At 50.9% G+C, this 21,438-nt stretch overlaps 1 long non-coding RNA gene across 1 annotated transcript; it reads left to right on the top strand.

The window, feature by feature from the left end:
• The first annotated feature begins 7,411 nt into the window (after positions 1-7,411).
• Positions 7,412-10,591, top strand: LOC141165248 (uncharacterized). The gene is made up of 2 exons (XR_012251113.1): positions 7,412-7,593; positions 9,479-10,591. It is a non-coding gene; the product is annotated as an uncharacterized lncRNA (long non-coding RNA).
• Positions 10,592-21,438: the final 10,847 nt, after the last annotated feature.

Here is a 21,438-nt window from a genome sequence, read left to right as displayed (position 1 = left end):
GTTTCTGAGCTATTGTGGAATTTACAATAGATATCACTCATGTAATGTAAGAAGTGAAATCTTTGCATTGTACTATATATATATTTCTCTTCGGTATCTGTGCATCATGAATCGTGGTATGTGTTAAAGGGGCCCACTGAGACTCTTTCGCCCGGGGCCCACAAAAACCTGGAGCCGGCCCTGGGCCCCCGGCCCCATGCTGAGCGCTAAGCGCCGGGACATCTCAGCGCTGCTTTCCTCTGTGTAGCAGTGCAGCGCTGCTGCGGCAGTGCCTTCATGATTCCCCTGACTCCCGGTCATGTGACGGCGCCGTCACATGGCCAGAAGTCAGGAGAACCTGGTGGCAGCGACGTGGACGAGCGCCAGGATTCTGCAGGGATCGCATGGGGGTAAGTATAACAAGTCTTATTTTTTTTAAATACAATTAATTAACTAGTAGTGGGGGGAATCAGAGATGCACGGGGGGAAGAGAGATGCACGGGGGGCGATGAGATGCACGGGGGTGGTGAGATGCACGGGGGGCGATGAGATGCACGGGGGGGTGAGATGCACGGGGAGATGAGATGCATGGGGGGGTGACAGCTGCACATGGGGGGATGAGAGCTGCACATGGGGGGATGAGAGCTGCACATGGGGGGGATGAGAGATGCACGGGGGGGATGAGATGCACATGGGGGGATGAGAGATGCACGGGGGGGTGAGAGATGCACATGGGGGGGATGAGAGCTGCACATGGGGGGGTGAGAGATGCACATGGGGGTTATGTTTACATAACTTTGCTGCCCTATGAAGGGCGGGGGGGGGGCAAAAATTTCTTGCACAGGGGCCCACTACAGTCTGTGTCCGCCCCTGGTATAAATTTCTATGAGGCACCTGTGGTGTTAACATGCTCACTGCACCCTTAGATGAATTAATTGAGAGGTGTAGCTTGTAAAATGGGGTCACTTATGGGGGGTTTCTGCTGTTCTGGCACCTCAGGGGCTCTGCCAATGTGACATGGCACCCGCAAACCATTCCAGCTAAATCTGAACTCCAATATGGCGCTTCTTCACTTCTGAGCTTTTCACTGTGCCTCAAAAGTAGTTTTTGACCACATATAGATGCTCACCACACATCTAGATACATTCTTTGAGGGATCTAGTTTCCAAAACAAAATGGGGTCACTTGTTATAGGGCCAGCTCCAGATTTTCCTGGGCCCCAGGCGAAAGAGTCTCATTGGGCCCCTTTAACACATGCCACGATTCATGATGAACAGATACGGCAGAGAAATATAGATATAGTACAATGCCAAAGATTTCACTTCTTATATTACATGAGCGATATCTATTGTAAATTCTAGAATAGCTCAAAAACCAGAGGACAGTGCAGACCGGACAGTATAGTCCTCCATACAATATTATTATGGCACCACTAAGTCCTCCATACAGTATTATGAGCCCCATATAATGCTCCATACAGAATAATGGACCCCATATAATGCTCCATACAGAATAATGAACTCCATATAATGCTCCATGCAGGCTGGGCCCCATATTTTGCTCCATACAGAATACTGGCCCCCATAAAATGCCCCATGCAGGATGGCCCCATATTATGCTCCATGCAGGCTGGGCCCCATATAATGCCCCATGCAGGCTGGGTCCCAAATAATAAGTGGCGCCCCTGGGGGTTCGATCGCCACAGAGGTACTGCATCTCTTTAATGGGATGTGGTATCTCTCCTTCGAGGTAAGGATGGTGCAGCTGTCAGGACCCCACCTCTGCATCCAACACTACACTTCTCCCACCTGTAGGTGGGGCTATAGGCACCAGTGTGCTGCCCCTGCCGGGATAAGAGGAGATGGGGGAACCAAAAGCTAGGGGGAACCATGTAATGGGTGAGGGTGGAGGACGCACATGTAGGTTACACTTAATAATTCATATTTAATAAACGGCCATCTTGGGCTTATGGTCTTTTGATTGTCATCTCCATCACTGAATGTGGCTTTCTGTGTGAACCTGCAGCTGATGGGGACACGGTCCTTGTACTCTGGCCTTGAGTCGAGGAGCGGGCAAGAGTTAACGGCTGTCTCTACCCAGTCAAGGTCCCTACCCAAGAAGGCCTGGAGCAGAGGAGTCTAGCTCCACCGCAAAAGGATCCCAGGGAGATGCAGACGGAGCGGTATACGCCACCTGTCCTCGCTTTTCTGGCCTAGTCAGAGGGATTCCGGCTGCAAGAGGGGTAACGGCCCCCGACACCTGACTTTGCTACTCCACGTCCTAGTCAGGAAAGCCCGGAAGGCTCAGTGGATCCCACCGGGTAATGGACGGAGCGGAGTTGCCACCCGTACCCTTGTTCTGTGCGTAGTCCAGAGGGAGACCCGGCCTTTCTACACACACACACACGGACAGGAGAGGACTTAGTTTGAAGTCTAGGAACACTCTGGTGCGGGGTCCTGACTAAAGCACCTGAACGACTCGGAGGTTGTCAGACCTGGTGGCCGCAGAGCCCCGTGAGGAGCAGGGAGAAGCCTTGCAGCTGCATGCTCTATCGTGAGTAAAAACCCTGGAAGTCGACCCCTATGGCCTCCGGTCTCTTTATTTCTGCACCGCACAGGACCAGAACTCCTCCACAACTCCCTCCATTCGCGTCTCTGCCCTGAGTCCTGCTCCGCCTGTGGGGAGTAGCACCAACTACAGCTGCCACTACATCCCGCCTCAGAGGACTGCAGCAGCGCTGGTGGCCATCACCAGGTACCACAGGTGGCGTAGTCGATAGCAACCACTCAACCCTGATAGCCCATTACTTTTATGTAACGGCCCTGGGCACGGAACGGGTCCTGGCCACGACTGCCTCCCCAACATCTGACCCGGCTCCGAGTGCCCCAATTCCCAGGGAGGGCTGCGAGTGTCACAGGAGCATATACCAGGATGGGGGGGGGAGCATGGACCAGGATGTGGGAGCATATACCAGGATGAGGGACCAGGATGGGCCCCATATAATGCCCCATGCCCCATATATTGCCCCATGCAAGCTGGGCCCCATATATTGCCCCGTGCAGGCTGGGCCCCATATATTGCCCCGTGCAGGCTGGGCCCCATATATTGACCCAGCAGGCTGGGCCCCATATTATGCTGCATGCAGGCTGAGTCCCATGCCTCCTGGGCCCCATATAATGCCCCACGCCTCCTGGGCCCCATATATTGCCCCATGCCTCCTGGGCCCCATATATTGCCCCATGCAGGCTGGGCCCCATATATTGCCCCGTGCAGGCTGGGCCCCATATTATGCTGCATGCAGGCTGAGTCCCATGCCTCCTGGGCCCCATATATTGCCCCATGCAGGCTGGGCCCCATATATTGCCCCGTGCAGGCTGGGCCCCATATTATGCTGCATGCAGGCTGAGTCCCATGCCTCCTGGGCCCCATATATTGCCCCATGCCTCCTGGGCCCCATATATTGCCCCATGCCTCCTGGGCCCCATGTAATGCCCCATGCCTCCTGGGCAGTAGACATGTGGGAAATGTTATTTATTAACTATTTTGTGTGATATTTCTCTCTCATTTAAGGGCATAAAAATTCAAAGTTTGAAAATTGTGACATTTTCTAAATTTTCGCCAAATTTCTGATATTTTCACAAATAAACGCAAGTCATATCAAATAAATTTTACCACTATCATGAAGTATAATATGTCACTAAATAACATTCTCAGAATCAGTGGGATCCGTTCCAGAGTTATTATCTCATAAAGTGACACTGGTTAAATTTAAAAAATGAGGCCTGGTCATTTAACCCATGAAAAACACCAGTTACTTATTCAAATCTGTGAAAATTGGCTATTTTCCCACTTTGATGCCTATTCTGATGCCCAGAACCCATTTAGGTCAGGATAGAGTAACCTGAATTTGATGCGGGCCGTCACTAGGTACAGGTGCATCTCACTAAATTAGAATATCATGAAAAAGTTAATTTATTTCAGTTCTTCAATACAAAAAGTGAAACTCATATATTATATAGAGTCATTACAAACAGAGTGATCTATTTCAAGTGTTTATTTCTGTTAATGTTGATGATTATGGATTACAGCCAATGAAAACACAAAAGTCATTATCTCAGTAAATTAGAATAATTAACAAAAAACACCTGCAAAGGCTTCCTAAGCGTTTAAAAATGTCCCTTAGTCTGTTTCAGTAGGCTCCACAATCGTGGGGAAGACTGCTGACTTGACAGATGTCCAGAAGGCAGTCATTGACACACTCCACAATGTCCCAGAGTTCCAATTTTCATTTGGAAATCAAGGTCCCAGAGTCTGGAGGAAGAGTGGAGAGGCCACAATTCAAGCTACTTGAGGTCTAGTGTGAAGTTTCCACAATCAGTGATGGTTTGGGGAGCCATGTCATCTGCTGGTGTAGGTCCACTGTGTTTTATCAAGACCAAAGTCAGAGCAGCCATCTACCATGACATTTTAGAGCACTTCATGCTTCCCTCTGCTGACAAGGTTTTTGGAGATGGAAATTTCATTCTCCAGCAGGACTTGGCACCTGTCCACACTGCCAAAAGTACCAATACCTGGTTTAAAAACAACAGTATCACTGTGCTTGATTGGCCAGCAAACTCGCTTGACTTTAACCCCATAGAGAATCTATGGGGTATTTTCCAGAGGAAGATGAGACACCAGACCCAACAATGCAGACGAGCTGAAGGCTGCTATCAAAGCAACCTGGGCTTCCATAACACCTCAGCAGTGCCACAGGCTGATCGTCTCCATGCCACGCCAAATTGATGCAGTAATTGATGCAAAAGGAGCCTGACCAAGTATTGAGTGCATTTACTGAACATACATTTCAGTAGGCCAACATTTCGGATTTTAAAAATATTTTTCAAACTGTTGTTAGAAAGTATTTTAAATTACTGAGATAATGACTTTTGTGTTTTCATTGGCTGTAAGCCATAATCATCAACATTAACAGAAATAAACACTTGAAATAGATCACTCTGTTTGTAATGACTCTATATAATATATGAGTTTCACTTTTTGTATTGAAGAACTGAAATAAATTAACTTTTTGATGATATTCTAATTTAGTGAGATGCACCTGTATGTAATTGACTCGCCCCCTGGGCCGTGGGGCACGCGGATCCGGGCGATAGGGGAACGATGGGGGTAGTAGTAGTGGCGGCCCGGTCCCACGGCTCAGGGTGGTCAGGCCAATGGTAGTCTGCTATGCGCTCCAAGTAATGTCCGACTACGCCACCCGTGGATTGCGGTTATTAGGAACCGCCGCTGCAAGGCAGTCCGCTGGGGCTGATGATGGGTGCAGCTGAGGTGATGTGACTCCCCACGGGAAGAGTGCAGCCCCAGGGCAGTGTAGTGGATGTTGGGAGTGATGGTAGTGCGGGTCCCGGTGCTGATAGTGCTGGAGGCGCGAAGGAGCACACAGACAACAAGTTACAGTCCAGGGTCTTTACTCACAGTTCGTTTGTTCCAGGTCACTTCGGCCAGCAGTGACCGCCCGAGCCGTGCTGCGTCCACCAGGTGAGGGGCTCGGTAAACTCCCAGGCAGTTCAGGAGCATGGCACAGGACCCCCTTTTATCCTTCCTCTTGGCCTGCCTCACCAGTGACCCACTTTTGTCCAGCTGCCGCGGACCTGTGCGGTTAAACGTGGGCCCCGTCCTCCGCTGTCCTATATGGTGCCTTCCTAGCAGGTTTGATGAGGTGTCGCACCAATATATGATCACGACGACCGGTCTTTGGCTGAGGGTTGTTTCTCCTCCACCAACTTGGGATCCGGTACCCTTAATCTGCCTGACCCTGCACCCTGGATTCTCGTGGGTTCTTAGGGTCCCTTCCACCTTCTTGTTCCTGAGCCCTTCTGTTTCTCTGTCTCTCCTTCTTTGCAGTTCCTTTCTGTTTCTGTTCCTTTCTCTTGGAGCTGAGATGAGCCAGAATCTCAGCTCCCCTTCACCTCCTCCTCGGCCTCTTCTCCAGGCCCACTTCTCCTTCTCCTCTCAGGCCCCGGCCTCTTCCCTAGGCCTGCCTCTGGAGCAGCACTCAGCCTGAGCTGCTGCTCCCTGTCTTCTCCTTTCCACAGACGAACCTAGATCTAAGATGGTGCCCACCTTTTATACCTCCCTCTAGCCATGAGCCCAGGTGACCAGCAACCAATGGGCTCCTACCTACACTCAGGAACCGCCCCCTATCTGCCCCTACAGCACTGGGTGTTCCACCCCTCCCTCCCCACTCCAGCAGGGACATGGTCGGTCGTGCCTGCACTTATGTCTAGTGGGAGCACCGTTGAGCTGTCCCTCGGAAATGGGGTGTGTGTGCTGTATGCAGCTAACTGAGCCCTGGTCCATACTCCATCCTTACCTGGGAGTGGAATATCATACCTCTGGTCTGAGGTGCAATACCCCTGTAGCGGCCGAACCCTCGGGGCGCTACATAATGGTGGAGTGAGATCAGTGGCTCAACGTCATTTAACCCCTGAAAAACACCAGTTACTTATTCAAATCTGTGAAAATTGGCTATTTGCCCACTTTGATGCCCAGAACCCATTTGTGCCAGGATAAAGTGACCTGAATTTGATCACTATGTATGTAATGGTGGAGTGAGATCAGTGGACCTACATCATTTAACCTGTGAAAAACACCAGTTACTTATTCAAATCTGCAAAAATTGGCTATTTGCCCACTTTGATGAATGTTCTAATGCCCAGAACCCCTTTGGGCCAGATAGAGTGATCTGAATTTGATGTGGGCCATCACTATTTATGTAATGGTGACATGATATCAGTGGCGCAACGTCATTTAACCCTTTCAATACTGCCCTTTAGTGCCCATTTTGATGCCCATTTTTGAGTCAGTTTTATAAATTTTGTAGCTGCTTTTAAACATATTCATATCAGGGCACCTCACTGCATTGTATTTTATTATTGCATTTTTTTTTTTTTGTTGTTAAACCTGTAAAGAACAGAAAAAAAGAAATTGCCTAATAAGACACTGACGAATAAGAAACCATCATTAGCCCCGAATAAGAAGCTGGACAAATAGGAAACCTACTGCAGGTTAGTAGAGTTATGAATTTGCCTGGCCGCTGTACTGAAAGGGTATGGTTTGAGTGCTTTATCCCCTTCCTGACATTGCACGTAACACTATGTCCAATCTCATGCCCCCGTATTTGATGGGGGCTCATGTGTTGAGTCTGCATCACTTGCAGGGGAAGCACTGGTCTCTGTGCGCCATGTAGTCATACAACACACACTGACAGTGTGCTCTCCTGCCTGCTCATTACTGCTGATGATCTGAGCCAGAAACAGAGAGTGCACTGTCATTGTGCACATCGCACAGCATGCAGGGACTAGCTCAGTCCCTGAAACGAGTGCCAATCATAGGCGGATTATGAGGACAGAACGCCCTCATTATAATGTTTTCTGCAGAGGCAGGGGCAGGGGGATGGCACTGTACCGTTAGACGCTGGCCGGCCGCATCAGGGAGACAGACACGCCCCCTGCACGCTGTGTGCTGCGTCTCCAGGACTGATGTCACACAGCGGCGCCTGGAGCTGCTTCTCTTAAGCTTGCCGGAGAGGAGTTCCTGCATCAGTGGATGGCGGTAAATAGTAAATACGAGGTCGGGCCCTGGGCAGGATGTCTGGAATCACAGTGAGGAGGGGGCTGCAGGACGCTGTTCCCCTCCTGATCAGTTCACAGGGATCCCTTAGTGTCAGGTCGGCGGCTGCTCTGCTGGGGCTCTGTGTGACTTATTGCCAGAGTCTGACCTTTGCTGCAGATCAGGTCGCGCTGTCAGTGCCAGGTCATCGGCTCCAGTGTCACCAGATCTGCAGGAAAATTCACAGTCCTGCAATAAATCACACTGAGCCACAGCAGAGACCACAGACATCAGCATAGAGGATCCTGCACTGACTGATCAGGTGTGATCAGTGCAGTATATATCCCTGTACAAAAAATGTCATCCAGTATACAGATTAATGTACGGTATACTGTGGTACAGACATCAGATGGGATATAACAATGTGTATAGTATATAACATCTGATATCTGTATCACAGTATTTCGTACTAGCTATTGAACCCATTCTACGCCCAGGTGGTGAGCTTTTTTTTTGGTATATGCTCTCCCATCCTGGCCCCATATCCTGGTATATGCTTCCCCGTCCTGGTATATGCTCCCCCATCCTGGTATATGCTCCCCCATCCTGGTATATGCTCCCCCATCCTGGTATATGCTCCCACATCCTGGTCCATGCCCCCCCCCCCATCCTGGTATATGCTCCTGTGACGCTCGCAGCCCTGCCCTGGGAAGATGGGGGTACTCGGAGCCCAGTCAGATGTTGGGGAGACAGTCGTGGCCTGGACCCGTTCCGTGCCCAGGGCCGTCACATTAAAAGTAATGGGCTTTCAGGGTTGAGTGGTATTTATCAACTACGCCACCTGTGGTGTCTGGTGATGCGTCACCAGCGCTGCTAGCAGTCCTCTGAGGCTGGATGTAGTGGCAGCAGGCGATGTTATAACTCCCCACAGGCGGAGCAGGGCCTCAGGGCAGATGTGACAGGAGCAGGGTCGGACTGGGGTGTCTGGGGCCCACAGGGAGAACTGACTCTAGGGGCCCACCTACAGCCATATGCAAATATCTGTTATCCGCTATCCCTGTTATAGTGGAGCATTGACTGGCGGCTCCTGCACATTTACTGTGCGACACTAACTGGGATGTAGAATTACTGTAGTTTGCATTAAAGGGGTTCTTTGGTTAAAATAAGTTATCACTGATCCATGGGCTCTACAGGATAGGTGATAACTTATTGATCGTTTGGGTCCGAACATTAGAAAACGCACCTATCGGAAGAATGGGGAAGTTTTATCCCTGACAGGATCACGTGGGCCCAGGGTGGGATCTTTTCCATGTGGCCACTGCTTGGCTTGCGCTAATGTCCTTCGTTGTTCATCATTTGCATCGTCTGACGGCTCCCGCACATTCCAAATCTCAAAATACATCTCCTGCAGCACTACACATGTGGTCTACTATGCCACATGTGGCTGTAATAAAATCTATGTAGGTCTTACTACAAGAGAGATGAGGGTTCGTGTGCGGGAGCATATAAGGGACATTGGCGCGGCCAAGTCTGTTGCAGATCCCCGGGAGCTCAGGACGCTACTGCGACACTTCAAAACAGCTCATGGCTGTGATCCACGCACCCTCATGGTGCGTGGCATAGATGTGGTGCGCCTGGGCTCTCGGGGGGGTAATTCCAAACTCTGTCTTGCACAGAAAGAGGCCAGGTGGATCACGGTCCTCGACACCCTGGCCCCGCGTGGCCTCAATGAAAGCCTGACTTTCTCATCTTTCCTGTGATCGGATGCCCTCCTTTCTCTGGCGCTCTCCCTCGGCTTTTTTGATCCTCTAGTCTGTGCTTCCGGGTCTTAGCTTGATTTTAAATTAGTTTCTGGTTTTAATTTATTATTTTTTCCCTATACTTCCAGACCCTATCCTATTTCCTTGTCAAGCTCTGCATCATCCTTATGGACCAGTGTTACCACAAGGACTTTCTTCAATTGGAGTGAAGAATCCCTGAAAGATATTGCTGCCATCCCCCTTCATGTGATGAAAATTATGTGTACTTTGTTAATACCTCTAAAATTGCTTACATTTAAATTATATATGCTATCAAGATTGCTGTCACATGGGAGGTTTGTTTGTATCTGTGAGGGGGGGGGGTCTCCCATTTCCTTTCCTTCCTTTCTTCTCAGGACTGGACATATATTATATGACCCCCGGGTACCCTCACATACTCTTGGGACATTGGATGGTATTTCCACCCTCATCACATTTTCGCCTCCTATGGGAGCCTTTATGCTGCTGGGTTGATACGCGTGTGTTCTGATACATACCCTCCCTGCGCTCGCGCTGGGCTGTCTATATGTCCCTGGCTTGCCTCCAGGGGGCGTGTCTGCAGCGCGCTCCCGGACGCGGGCCTCTGACTTGACGGCCTCGGCACGCGCGATGGGGGGGCGTGGCTCCGGATACACGCTCCGCGGCAGCCCAATCAGCTTCCTCCCTCCCCTCAGTCACATGACTTGAATGGGAGGTATTTCTACAGGTCCTGGATGCGTGCAGGTTAGCGCTGCCTCTTGAAAAAGAACGCCGAAACGCGCGTCGGGGCGCGACTTTACCCGTTGCACTGCTGGGGACTCTCTTGTAGGGTTCTGGGCTCCTTCCATACCTTTGGCTTGTGGTGAGTCTATTTTTATCTATATCATAGGGACCATTGACCTGACTCACACTTTCTGAGTTAGTGCTAGGATACTTTTTTGTATCAGGATTTGGTCTCTCTGTATGAGGCCTTGGCCTCTTTGTACACTTTATTGTATCAACTTTGATGTCTACTGAACATGATTTTGTTCCATGTTATATGTACTCACCGCTGCCTCTCATAACTATATGGACTAATTGACTATTCTATACCGCCCTTCCCCCCAGGGTACCCCCCAGCTTTGGGCACCTTGCACCTTACCCCCTTCTGCTATTTTATACTTTTTTCTACAAGAATTTTGAATGATGTATTTAAATAAAATTGTATTAATTGTTTGCCACTATATTCAAGTGTCCTCCTGTTTTTGTATGTATCTAATTGAGTAGGCATTACGGACGTGGTGCCTGACATTTGGTCTTGGCACCATGTTCTGTTCAGTATGTTACACTTGGCCTGTGTTTTTCTCAGATGTGACAGGAGCAGGGTCGGACTGGGGTGTCTGGGGCCCACAGGGAGAACTGACTCTAGGGGCCCACCTACAGCCATATGCAAATATCTGTTATCCTCTATCCCTGTTATAGTGGAGCATTGACTGGCGGCTCCTGCACATTTACTGTGCGACACTAACTGGGATGTAGAATTACTGTAGTTTGCATTAAAGGGGTTCTTTGGTTAAAATAAGTTATCACCGATCCATGGGCTCTACAGGATAGGTGATAACTTATTGATCGTTTGGGTCTGAACATTGGAAAATGAACCTATCGGAAGAATGGGGAAGTTTTATCCCTGACAGGACACTTATCCCCATTTTAAAATGCAGCGACAGCTGGGACTTCTGACCGCAGCTCCATTCATTCTCTTGGGGGCTTCCAAAAAAGAGCAGCGCTCACAGCCACTGAAGGAATGAATGGATCAGTGGTCGCATCTCACATGCCGCTCCAGTCTAATGGGGAGAAAAGCTCCACATTCTGCCAATTGTGTCCCAGCAGTCAGACCACCACCAATCAATATTATCACTGATCCTGTGGAGAGGTGATTACTTGTTTTCACCAGAGAACCCCTGTAAGTGCATCTCTGCTGCTCTGGTCCAAGTATTTAATCTCTAAAGCCACGGCCCCACTATCAGTATTTGGTCAGTATCCGGTCAGTATATTTTTTTTTAGGAGTGGGAGCCAAAACCAGGTGAGGAACAATCAGAGAAAAGGTAGAATAGAATCAAGTCACCAATTCTGCATTTATCACCCACTCCTGGTTTTGGCTCCCACTCCTGAGAAAAAATACTAACCAAATACTAATGGTGGGGCTGTGGCCTAATGGAAAAAAATCTTTTCCTAATTAATATCAGCAAGAACAAAATGACCGCCATACACAACACAGTTCACTATATCAACACCAATAATACCACATACAAAAGGGACAAATATCGCCACACCATAACTAGATCACATATTACCACCACATAGTGACTGAATAATACCACATACAAGGAACAAATATGGCCACACCATGACCAGACCTCATATTACCACCCCAAAGTGACCAAATACTACAATACTGATCATGAATACAAACCACAATACTAACAACCATGTTATTACCACCAGCGACATTATACACAGGAGCTCTGTATATAGTGTCAGTGTACAGGTAACACAGTGATCACCAGTGATATTATACACAGGAGCTCTGTATATTCTGTCAGTGTACAGGTAACACAGTGATCACCAGTGACATTATAAACAGCAGCTCTGTATATAGTGTACAGGTAATACAGTGGTCACCAATGACATTATACACAGAAGCTCTGTATATAGTGTATACGTAATACAGTGATCACCAGTGACATACACAGGAGCTCTGTATATACTATATACACACGTGGTCAGAATTGTTGGTACCCCTCGTTTAATGAAAGAAAAACCCACAATGGTCACAGAAATAACTTGAATCTGACAAAAGTAATAATAAATTAAAAATCTATGAAAATGAAGAAATGAAAGTCAGACATTGCTTTTCAGCTTCCACAGAATTTAAAAAAAAATTAAACTCATGAAATAGGCCTGGAAAGAAATTATAGTACCCCTGAAAATAATGTGACAAAAGGGACATGTTAAATCAAGTTGTGTCCACTAATTAGCATCACAGGTGTCTACAATCTTGTAATCAGTCAGTGGGCCTGTATATAGGGCTACAGATATTCACTGTGAGGTTTGGTGACATGGTGTGTACCACACTCAACATGGACCAGAGGAAGCAAAGGAAAGAGTTGTCTCAGGAGATTAGAAAGAAAATTATAGAAAAGCATGTTAAAGGTAAAGGTTATAAGACCATCTCCAAGCAGCTTTATGTTCCTTTGACTACAGTGTCACATATTATTCAGAAACTTAAGATCCATGGGACTGTAGCCAACCTCCCTGGATGTGGCCACAGGAGGAAAATTGATGACAAATCAAAGAGACGGATAATATGAATGGTAACACAAGAGTCCAGGAAAACTTCTAAAGAGATTAAAAGTGAACTTCAAGCTCAAGGAACATCAGTGTCAGATCGTACTATCCATCGTTGTTTGATCCAAAGTGGACTTCATGGGAGACGACCAAGGAGAACACCATTGTTGAGAAAAAAAATAATAAAAAAGCCAGACTGGAATTTGACAAACTACATGTTGACAAGCGACAAAGCTTCTGGGAGAATGTATTATGGACAGATGAGACAAAAATGGAAGTTTTTGGCAAGGCACATCAGTTCTATGTTCACAGACGGAAAAATGAAGCATATCAAGAAAAGAACACTGTCCCTACTGTGAAACATGGGGGAGGCTGTTATGTTCTGGGGCTGCTCTGCTGCATCTGGCACAAGGTGTCTTGAATCTGTGCAGGGTACAATGAAATCTCAAGACTATCAAGGGATTCTAGTGAGAAATGTGCTGCCCAGTGTCAGAAAGCTTGGTCTCAGTCGCAGGTCATGGGTCTTGCAACAGGATAATGACCCAGGAATGGCTAAGAGGAAAACATTGGACTATTCTGAAGTGGCCTTCTATGAGCCCTGACCTAAATCCTATTGAGCATCTTTGGAAAGAGCTGAAACATGCCGTCTGGAAAAAGCAACCTTCAAACACGAGACAACTGGAGCAGTTTGCTCATGAGGAGTCGGCCAAAATACCTGTTGAGAGGTGCAGAAGTCTCATTGACAGTTACAGGAATCGTTGGATTGCAGTGATTGCCTCAAAAGGTTGTTCAACAAAATATTAAGTTAAGAAGAGAACCATCATTTCTGTCCAGGCCTATTTCATGAGGTTAATTTTTTTTTAAATTCTGTGGAAGCAGAAAAGCAATGTCTGACTTTCATTTGTTCATTTTCAAAAATTTGTAATTTATCAGATTCAAGTTATTTGTGTGACCATTGTGGGTTTTTCTTTCATGAAATGAGGGGTACCAACAATTTTGACCACGTGTGTAGTGTAAGTGTACATGTAATACACTGACTCACCAGTTACGTCTCTAGGTGAAGTCCTTCATCTTCGCTTTTCTTCTTCATCAGGCACAGTCCGCCATCACTTCTTCCAGCTAGGAATCGTCTCTGCAGAAAATAACACACAGTTACCAATAACTGATCTCTTCTAGAGAATATTCCCACTTTTCCCCCCTGACTTCTACACTATACCAGTTGAATAAAAAAAGCAACATAGTGCCATCCTGCACAGTAACAGGACTCCTCTTTTGTCCCATCCCATGGAAAACAGTTTCCTAAAAAGTAAATTATATTACAGAAGTAATAATGTAATAATAATAATTGGAATCTAAAGTAATAATGTTCCCCACTGGCCACCATAAACTAATAAAGTATGTTCCTCAATCTGGCCCCCAAACAGTAATTAAGTCCCTTGTCCAGCCAGGCACCCCCATATGTCCCTTCTGGCCCCCATATGTCCAGGGTGGCCTCTCCATATATTTATCCTAGCCCACATGTATCGAGCCTGCCCCCCCCCCATATATCCATCTTAGCCCCCTATGTGGCCAGCCTGCCCCCCCCCACACACATATTCATCCTTGCCTCCATGTTTCCAGCCTGCCCCCCCATATATCCATCCTGGACTTCATGTATCCATCCTGACACCCCCCTGCATATATCCCTTCTGGCCCCCATTTGTCCAGTGTCACCCCTCCATATATTTATCCTAGCACACGTGTATCGAGCCTGCCCCCTCCCATATACCCATTCTAGCCCCCCATGTGGCCAGCCTGTCCCCCCATATTCATCCTTGCCTCCATGTTTCCAGCCTGCCCCCCCATATATCCATCCTGGACTCCATGTGTCCAGCCTCCCCCCCATATATCCATCCTGCCCTTCCCCCCTGCATATATCCATCCTGACACCCCCCATGTGTCCATCCTGCCCCCCATATATCCATCCTGGACTCCATGTGTCCAGCCTGCCCCACCCAGTCGGCTCCCCCCTTGTGTGTCCAGCTGGGACCCCCCTTGTGTGTCCAGCCAGGGTTCCACCTTGTGTGTCCAGGCAGGGTCCCCCCTTCTGTGTCCAGTCGGCTCCCCCCTTGTGTGTCCAGTCGGCTCCCCCCTTGTGTGTCCAGCTGGGCCCCCCTTGTGTGTCCAGCCAGGGTTCCCCCCTTGTGTGTCCAGCCAGGGCTCCCGCCTCATGTATCCAGCCAGGGCTCCCCCCTCGTGTGTCCAGCTTGGCCCCCCCTCGTGTGTCCAGCTTGGCCCCCCATCGTGTGTCCAGCCAGGGTTCCCCCTCTTGTGTCCAGCCGGGGTTCCCCCTCGTGTGTCCAGCTGGGCCCCCCCTTGTGTGACCAACCAGGGTTCCCCCTTGTTTGCCCAGCCAGGGCCCCCCCTTGTGTGTCCAGTCAGCTCCCCCTTGTGTGTACAGTCGGCTCCCCCCTTGTGTGTCCAGCTGGTCCCCCCTTGTGTGTTCAGCTGGGCCCCCCCTTGTGTGTCCAGCCAGGGTTCCCCCTTGTGTGTACAGCAAGGGCCCCCCCTTGTGTGTCCAGTCCGCTCCCCCCTTGTGTGTCCAGCTGGGCCTCCCCTTGTGTGTCCAGCCAGGGTTCCCCCCTTGTGTGTCCAGCCAGGGTTCCCCCCTTGCGTGTCCAGTTGGCTCCCCCTTGTGTGTCCAACTGGGCCCCCCTTGTGTGTCCAGCTGGGCCCCGCTTGTGTGTCCAGCCAGGGTTCCCCCCCTGTGTGTCCAGCCAGGACCCCCCCTTTTGTGTCCAGTCGGCTAACCCCTTGTGTGTCCAGCCAGGCTACCCCCTTGTGTGTCTGTCCAGCTGGGCCCCCCCTTGTGTGTCCCGCTGGGCTTCTCCTTGTGTGTCCAGCTGGGCCCCCCCTTGTGTGTCGAGCCAGGGGCCCAGACCATTACACACACACACCTCTTACCTTCCTGCGCTCCCGTGCGGTGTCCTCCTTCTCCTGAGTTGCGCGCCTCCTTCACAGCAGGCGCATGACGATGACATCATACGCCGGCCGGCGAAGGGAGACGCGCAACTTCAGCTGCTTCACAGGGACGTGCGCTGCGGTGGTTCAGGTAATGAACGCCGCGTGCGCGCGTCCCTGCATACACTGTGCCTGCGCTTTTAAAAGGCCCGTGCCCCTTAAAACCGCAGGATTTTTTTTTTTTGCTCTCTTCTCCCCCCTCTCCTCTGCAGCAGGGGGCGGGGCCCACCGGGAAAATTCCCGGTATCCCGCCAGCCCAGACCGACCCTGGACAGGAGGATGGGGAGAGTAGTTAGTCCTGGGTCACTCAGGTGCTGTGTGGTGCAGTGCAGAAATGAAGGAACCAGAGGCCGTAGGGATAGTCTTCCAGGTCTTTTACTCACAGTTCTTTTAAGCAGCGGCAAGGCTTCTCCCTGCTCCTCACGGATCACTGCGGCCACCAGAGATGAGGGCTCAGCGCACCCAAGGTATTCAGGTACTTCGATCAGGACCCTCTGAGTGTTCCTAAACTGTCCCTTTTAACCTCTCCTGTCCGTGTACGTGCAAAGGCTGGGTCTCCCTCTGGACTATGCACAGATATAGGGTAAGGCGGCAATTCCGTTCCGCCCATCACCCGACGGGATCCACTGTAGCCTACCGGGCTTCTCTGACAGAGACGTGAAGAGGCAAAGTCAGATATCAGGGGCCGGTACCCCTCTTGCAGCAGGAGTCCCTCTGGCCAGGCCAGAATGGAGAGTACAGGTGGCGTACGCCGCTCCATCCGTGCTCCCTGGGATCCTTTTGCTAGTGGAGCTGTCACTATAGCTCCCGACCTTCTTGAGCAAGGGAACTTGACCGGGGTAGAGACACTGTTAACTCGTACCCACTCCTCGTGTCAAGGTCAGAGCACGAGGACTGTGCATCTTCAGCACACTGCAGGCTCCTACACAAGGCCGCTGCCAGCTGTGAAGATCACGCTCCATGAATAGGAACTAAGAATCACGAACCAAGAGCCAAGAACCTTGTGCTCAAGATGGCTGGCTATTATATATCAAATTATGTGTGCAAACTAAAAGTGTGTTCTACACCCTCCACCCACTACATGGTTCCCCTAACTTTTGGTTCCCCCACTCGTGATCCTGCTGAGGCAGCACTATGGTGCATACTTGCCTCCCATAGGTCAGGAGTGTGTAGTGTTGAATGCAGATTCAGGGTCCTGACCAGTGCACCTTCCTTACCTGGGTGAGGAGACACTACACCTGCTGACAGGCTGCAGTATCCCCCCTTGTGGCGACCGAACCCTCAGGGGCGCCACATTCCCCCCTGGTAAAACAGAGCACGTCCGCAGCCTGCAAAGAGAGCAAAGCATGGTACAGACTTTTTATAACATTTTTGTAATAACATTATAACCATCTTCCCTTTATGGGAGGTACTTTTTCTTAAACGTCACTAACTGTAAATATAAAGTGCAAAAGTATAAAAGTATAAAACATGAGACAAGGGACATTCAGCATGACCGCAGACGGGTCAAAGTGAGGTAGACGGAGTCAGTTCAGTAGCAAGAGGGACCTGTCCTAAACCCTCAACGTAGGCCCTGGGGTGGCTGCAGGGCATGAAGATCCTGAACTGGACCTCCAAGTGAGCCACTCTAGACAGGTTTTTCTTCTGAGGTCTGAGGTAGAAGATAAGGCATGGTTTTTCATAAAACCAATAGGAAGCACCTAAATAGATGCATAACTTATTTACAAGGAAAGTCTGCCGCCTGCCAGTGTCCACAGGGACGAGTGTCTCTAGAAAAGGGAGTAAACAAAGTAAACAATCAACCTTTTTAAACTTTAACAGCAGCCGGGGGCTGCTTAGTCCATATTTTCCCGCCGGGGAAAGGGCTCATTCCTCCCGACAGAGGCTGACCGGCCCTCCACAGGTGGGTGCGCGGGGGCATCGCTCCAGAAGACTTTATGGATATCCAGGGCGTACCAGCCTCGGACTCCATTGTGGCGGGTGTACGTGACCATTTCGCCCAGGGCGAGGTTTTGGCCAGGGTGTCCCTTTTTGAGCTGGGGCTCGACGTCGCGACGATTGAAGAAGACGTCCCGCTCCAGCCCCGGACTCCTGATGAAGCCCCATCCCGCCTTATGGTGGAAGCGGACCACCTACCCTTCTTCACGGGGGCTTGGGTGGGACGCCTCCCTCTGGCGGGCTTTGGACTTAGCAGCTTTGGCCCGCACTTGAAGCTGCTCGCAACGCACCTCCCTCTGTCGCTGCTCCCAGTCCAGCTGGAGAATTTGTTGGAGGCAGTATTCGCTCCTCCTCTGAGCTTCAGCTCCCGTCTCCTGGGGGAAGCCCATTAGATTGCCCCCCTGGTTGTCCCAGGCCCACTCTTCTGCCGCCGGGCAAGTAACCGTGGGGGCCGGAAGCGGCGTTAGGGGGCGCTGCAGCAGGCCCGAGTGCGCGGACCATTCCGGGTTGGGGCCCGTGGATTCCCATGCGGATCCAGGTTCCTCTGGAATGGGAGGTGAGAGACCACGGAGGTCTCCGGGCATAGCAGCTGGTTGGAGCTCTGCGGAGAAGGCTTCCTCCCAGGATACCGCGCCTGGGAGTTGACACTCTTACCACAGGTCCAGGAGGGGCACGGCTTGCTCGACGGCCGGGGTAAAGTTCTCTGACTCACCCGGCTCTGGACCACAGGCGCCCTCCAGGGCCTCTTCCTCCTGGGTCGCCGCTCCTCTGGTTAGGGCCTCACTCCTCCGCTGCGGCTCCTCCTGATGCCGCACAGCCGCCTCCATGCACCTCCGGGCCAGGTTTCCCGGTCCGGAGCTGGGGATTATGGGAACTCCCGGGTGTAGTAGACTGGCTCTGTCTCCACCGGCGTCCATGGCTGCTCTCGATGGTGGCAAAGCTGGGACTGTAATGGCTGCACCTCTTCGTCCCCTCCTCCTTTTGGGGCGGCTCCAAGGCTGCAGGCCGACAGGCACTCCCTCGGACGTCCCCTCCGGGGTGATGGACACTACCCCGCGGACAGTCTCTAATGGAAGGGACGGTCTGCTCTTTTGGCGCCATTGGGGAGCCAGGCCCACGATGGGAGGTGCTAAGACGCTGTCCTTTCTGCACATTATGGCATCCGTTCTTCTTGGGCGGGCGCCATTTTAAGTGAAAAACGACAGTCTGTGGAAAAAGGCGCGCAGTACCCGGTAGCAATGGGCAATCTCCTTCCGTTGCTGCGGGCACGCAATCCTGCCGACTACGCCAGTGATGTGACGCTCCTAGCCCTGCCCTGGGAAGATGGGGGTACTCGGAGCCGGGTCAGATGTTGGGGAGGCAGTCGTGACCTGGACCCGTTCCGTGCCCAGGGCCATCACATTAAAAGTAATGGGCTTTCAGGGTTGAGTGGTATTTATCGACTACGCCACCTGTGTTGTCTGGTTATGCGCCACCAGCACTGCTAGCAGTCCTCTGAGGCTGGATGTAGTGGCAGCAGGCTATGTTATAACTCCCCACAGGCGGAGCAGGGCCTCAGGGTAGATGTGACACCTCAGGGTAGATGTGACAGGAGGATGGGGAGAGTAGTCCTGGGTGCTGTGTGGTGCAGTGCAGAAATGAAGGAACCAGAGGCCGTAGAGATAGTCTTCCAGGTCTTTTACTCACAGTTCTTTTAAGCAGCAGCAAGGCTTCTCCCTGCTCCTCACGGATCACTGCGGCCACCAGAAATGAGGGCTCAGCGCACCCAAGGTATTCAGGTACTTCGATCAGGACCCTCTGAGTGTTCCTAAACTGTCCCTTTTAACCTCTCCTGTCCATGTACGTGCAAAGGCTGGGTCTCCCTCTGGACTATGCACAGATATAGGGTAAGGCGGTAATTCCGTTCCGCCCATCACCCGACGGGATCCACTGTAGCCTACCGGGCTTCTCTGACAGAGGCGTGAAGTGGCAAAGTCAGATATCGGGGGCCGGTACCCCTCTTGCAGCAGGAGTCCCTCTGGCCAGGCCAGAATGGAGAGTACAGGTGGCGTACGCCGCTCCGTCCGTGCTCCCTGGGATCCTTTTGCTTGTGGAGCTGTCACTATTGCTCCCGACCTTCTTGAGCAAGGGAACTTGACCGGGGTAGAGACACTGTTAACTCGTACCCACTCCTCGTGTCAAGGTCAGAGCACGAGGACTGTGCATCTTCAGCACACTGCAGGCTCCTACACAAGGCCGCTGCCAGCTCTGAAGATCAAGCTCCATGAATAGGAACTAGGAATCACGAACCAAGAGCCAAGAACCTTGTGCTCAAGATGGCTGGCTATTATATATCAAATTATGTGTGCAAACTAAAAGTGTGTTCTACACCCTCCACCCACTACATGGTTCCCCTAACTTTTGGTTCCCCCACTCGTGATCCTGCTGAGGCAGCACTATGGTGCATACTTGCCTCCCATAGGTCAGGAGTGTGTAGTGTTGAATGTAGATTCAGGGTCCTGACCAGTGCACCTTCCTTACCTGGGTGAGGAGACACTACACCTGCTGACAGGCTGCAGTATCCTCCCTTCTGGCGACCGAACCCTCACTCCCCCAACCTGGTATATGCTCCCCAATCCTGGTATATGCTTCCTCATCCTGGTCTCCCATCCTGGTATATGCTCCCACATCCTGGTCAATGCTTCCCCCCCATCCTGGTATATGCTTCCCCATCCTGGTCCATGCCCCCCCCCCATCCTGGAATATGCTCCCCTATCCTGCTATATGCTCCCCCATCCTTGTCCCCTATCCTGGTATATGCTTCCCCATCCTGGTCCCTCATCCTGGTATATGCTCCCCCATCCTGGTCCATGCTCCCCCCCATCCTGGTATATGCTCCCCCATCCTGGTATATGCTTCCCCATCCTGGTTCCCCATCCTGGTATATGCTTCCACATCCTGGTCAATGCTCCCCCCCCCATCCTGGTATATGCTTCCCCATCCTGGTCCATGCCCCCCCCCATCCTGGAATATGCTCCCCTATCCTGCTATATGCTCCCCCATCCTTGTCCCCTATCCTGGTATATGCTCCCCCATCCTTGTCCCCTATCCTGGTATATGCTCCCCCATCCTGGTCCCCTATCCTGGTATATGCTTCCCCCCTCACCCTAGTCCATGCACCCATGTCCGCATAGCGCGATATCCAGTTTCATTTGAATGAATACTAATGTGCAGAGTGTATTCAACAAAATGGCGCCAAAGTACACGCATGCACATACCACGCTGTCCATTTTGTCGAAGACACTGTTCCTATTTGTCTTCACTAAAATAGCGCCGAAAATCGCAGTATGCACAGGCGCCGATTCCGGCGCCACACTCCTCCCCCGGCCTCTCCAGAGATGACAGGACCGAACAGGTATGTGTTTATGGTGCCGGAGATCGCGGTATGCGTTCAGTGCTTATGCCGATCTCCGGCGCCACACTCCTCATCCCTGTCTGGGATGTGGATGTGTCTTTCTGACTGCGGCCAGACTGTGCAGGTATTGCGCTTGCGCAGTCAATAGAGACTTCTGACAGAAGGACACATCCCTGATTATACAATAGATACCAGTCATGTATTGTCATGTAGACTGTACAGGGCCATACCTAGGGGAATCAGGGGGGCATGTGACCGGGGTACAGCCGTCAGGGGAGTGCCTTCAGGCCACCTCATGCGGTGGTCAGAGGTGTCTCCCAGGCAGCTGCATTTTGCATTCGACCTTTCTCTGAACTGGCTGTGGAACCGACGGGAGAGGGAGCTATGTACGGGCTCATATTGTATATAGGG

This window comes from Phyllobates terribilis, unplaced genomic scaffold (genome assembly GCF_046119375.1).
Source record: "Phyllobates terribilis strain yellow unplaced genomic scaffold, ASM4611937v1 Scaffold_11__3_contigs__length_659146591, whole genome shotgun sequence".
Taxonomy (NCBI): domain Eukaryota; kingdom Metazoa; phylum Chordata; class Amphibia; order Anura; family Dendrobatidae; genus Phyllobates; species Phyllobates terribilis.
The sequence above is the reverse complement of the archived record's forward strand: the minus strand, read 5'-3'. Positions and strand labels throughout refer to the sequence as shown.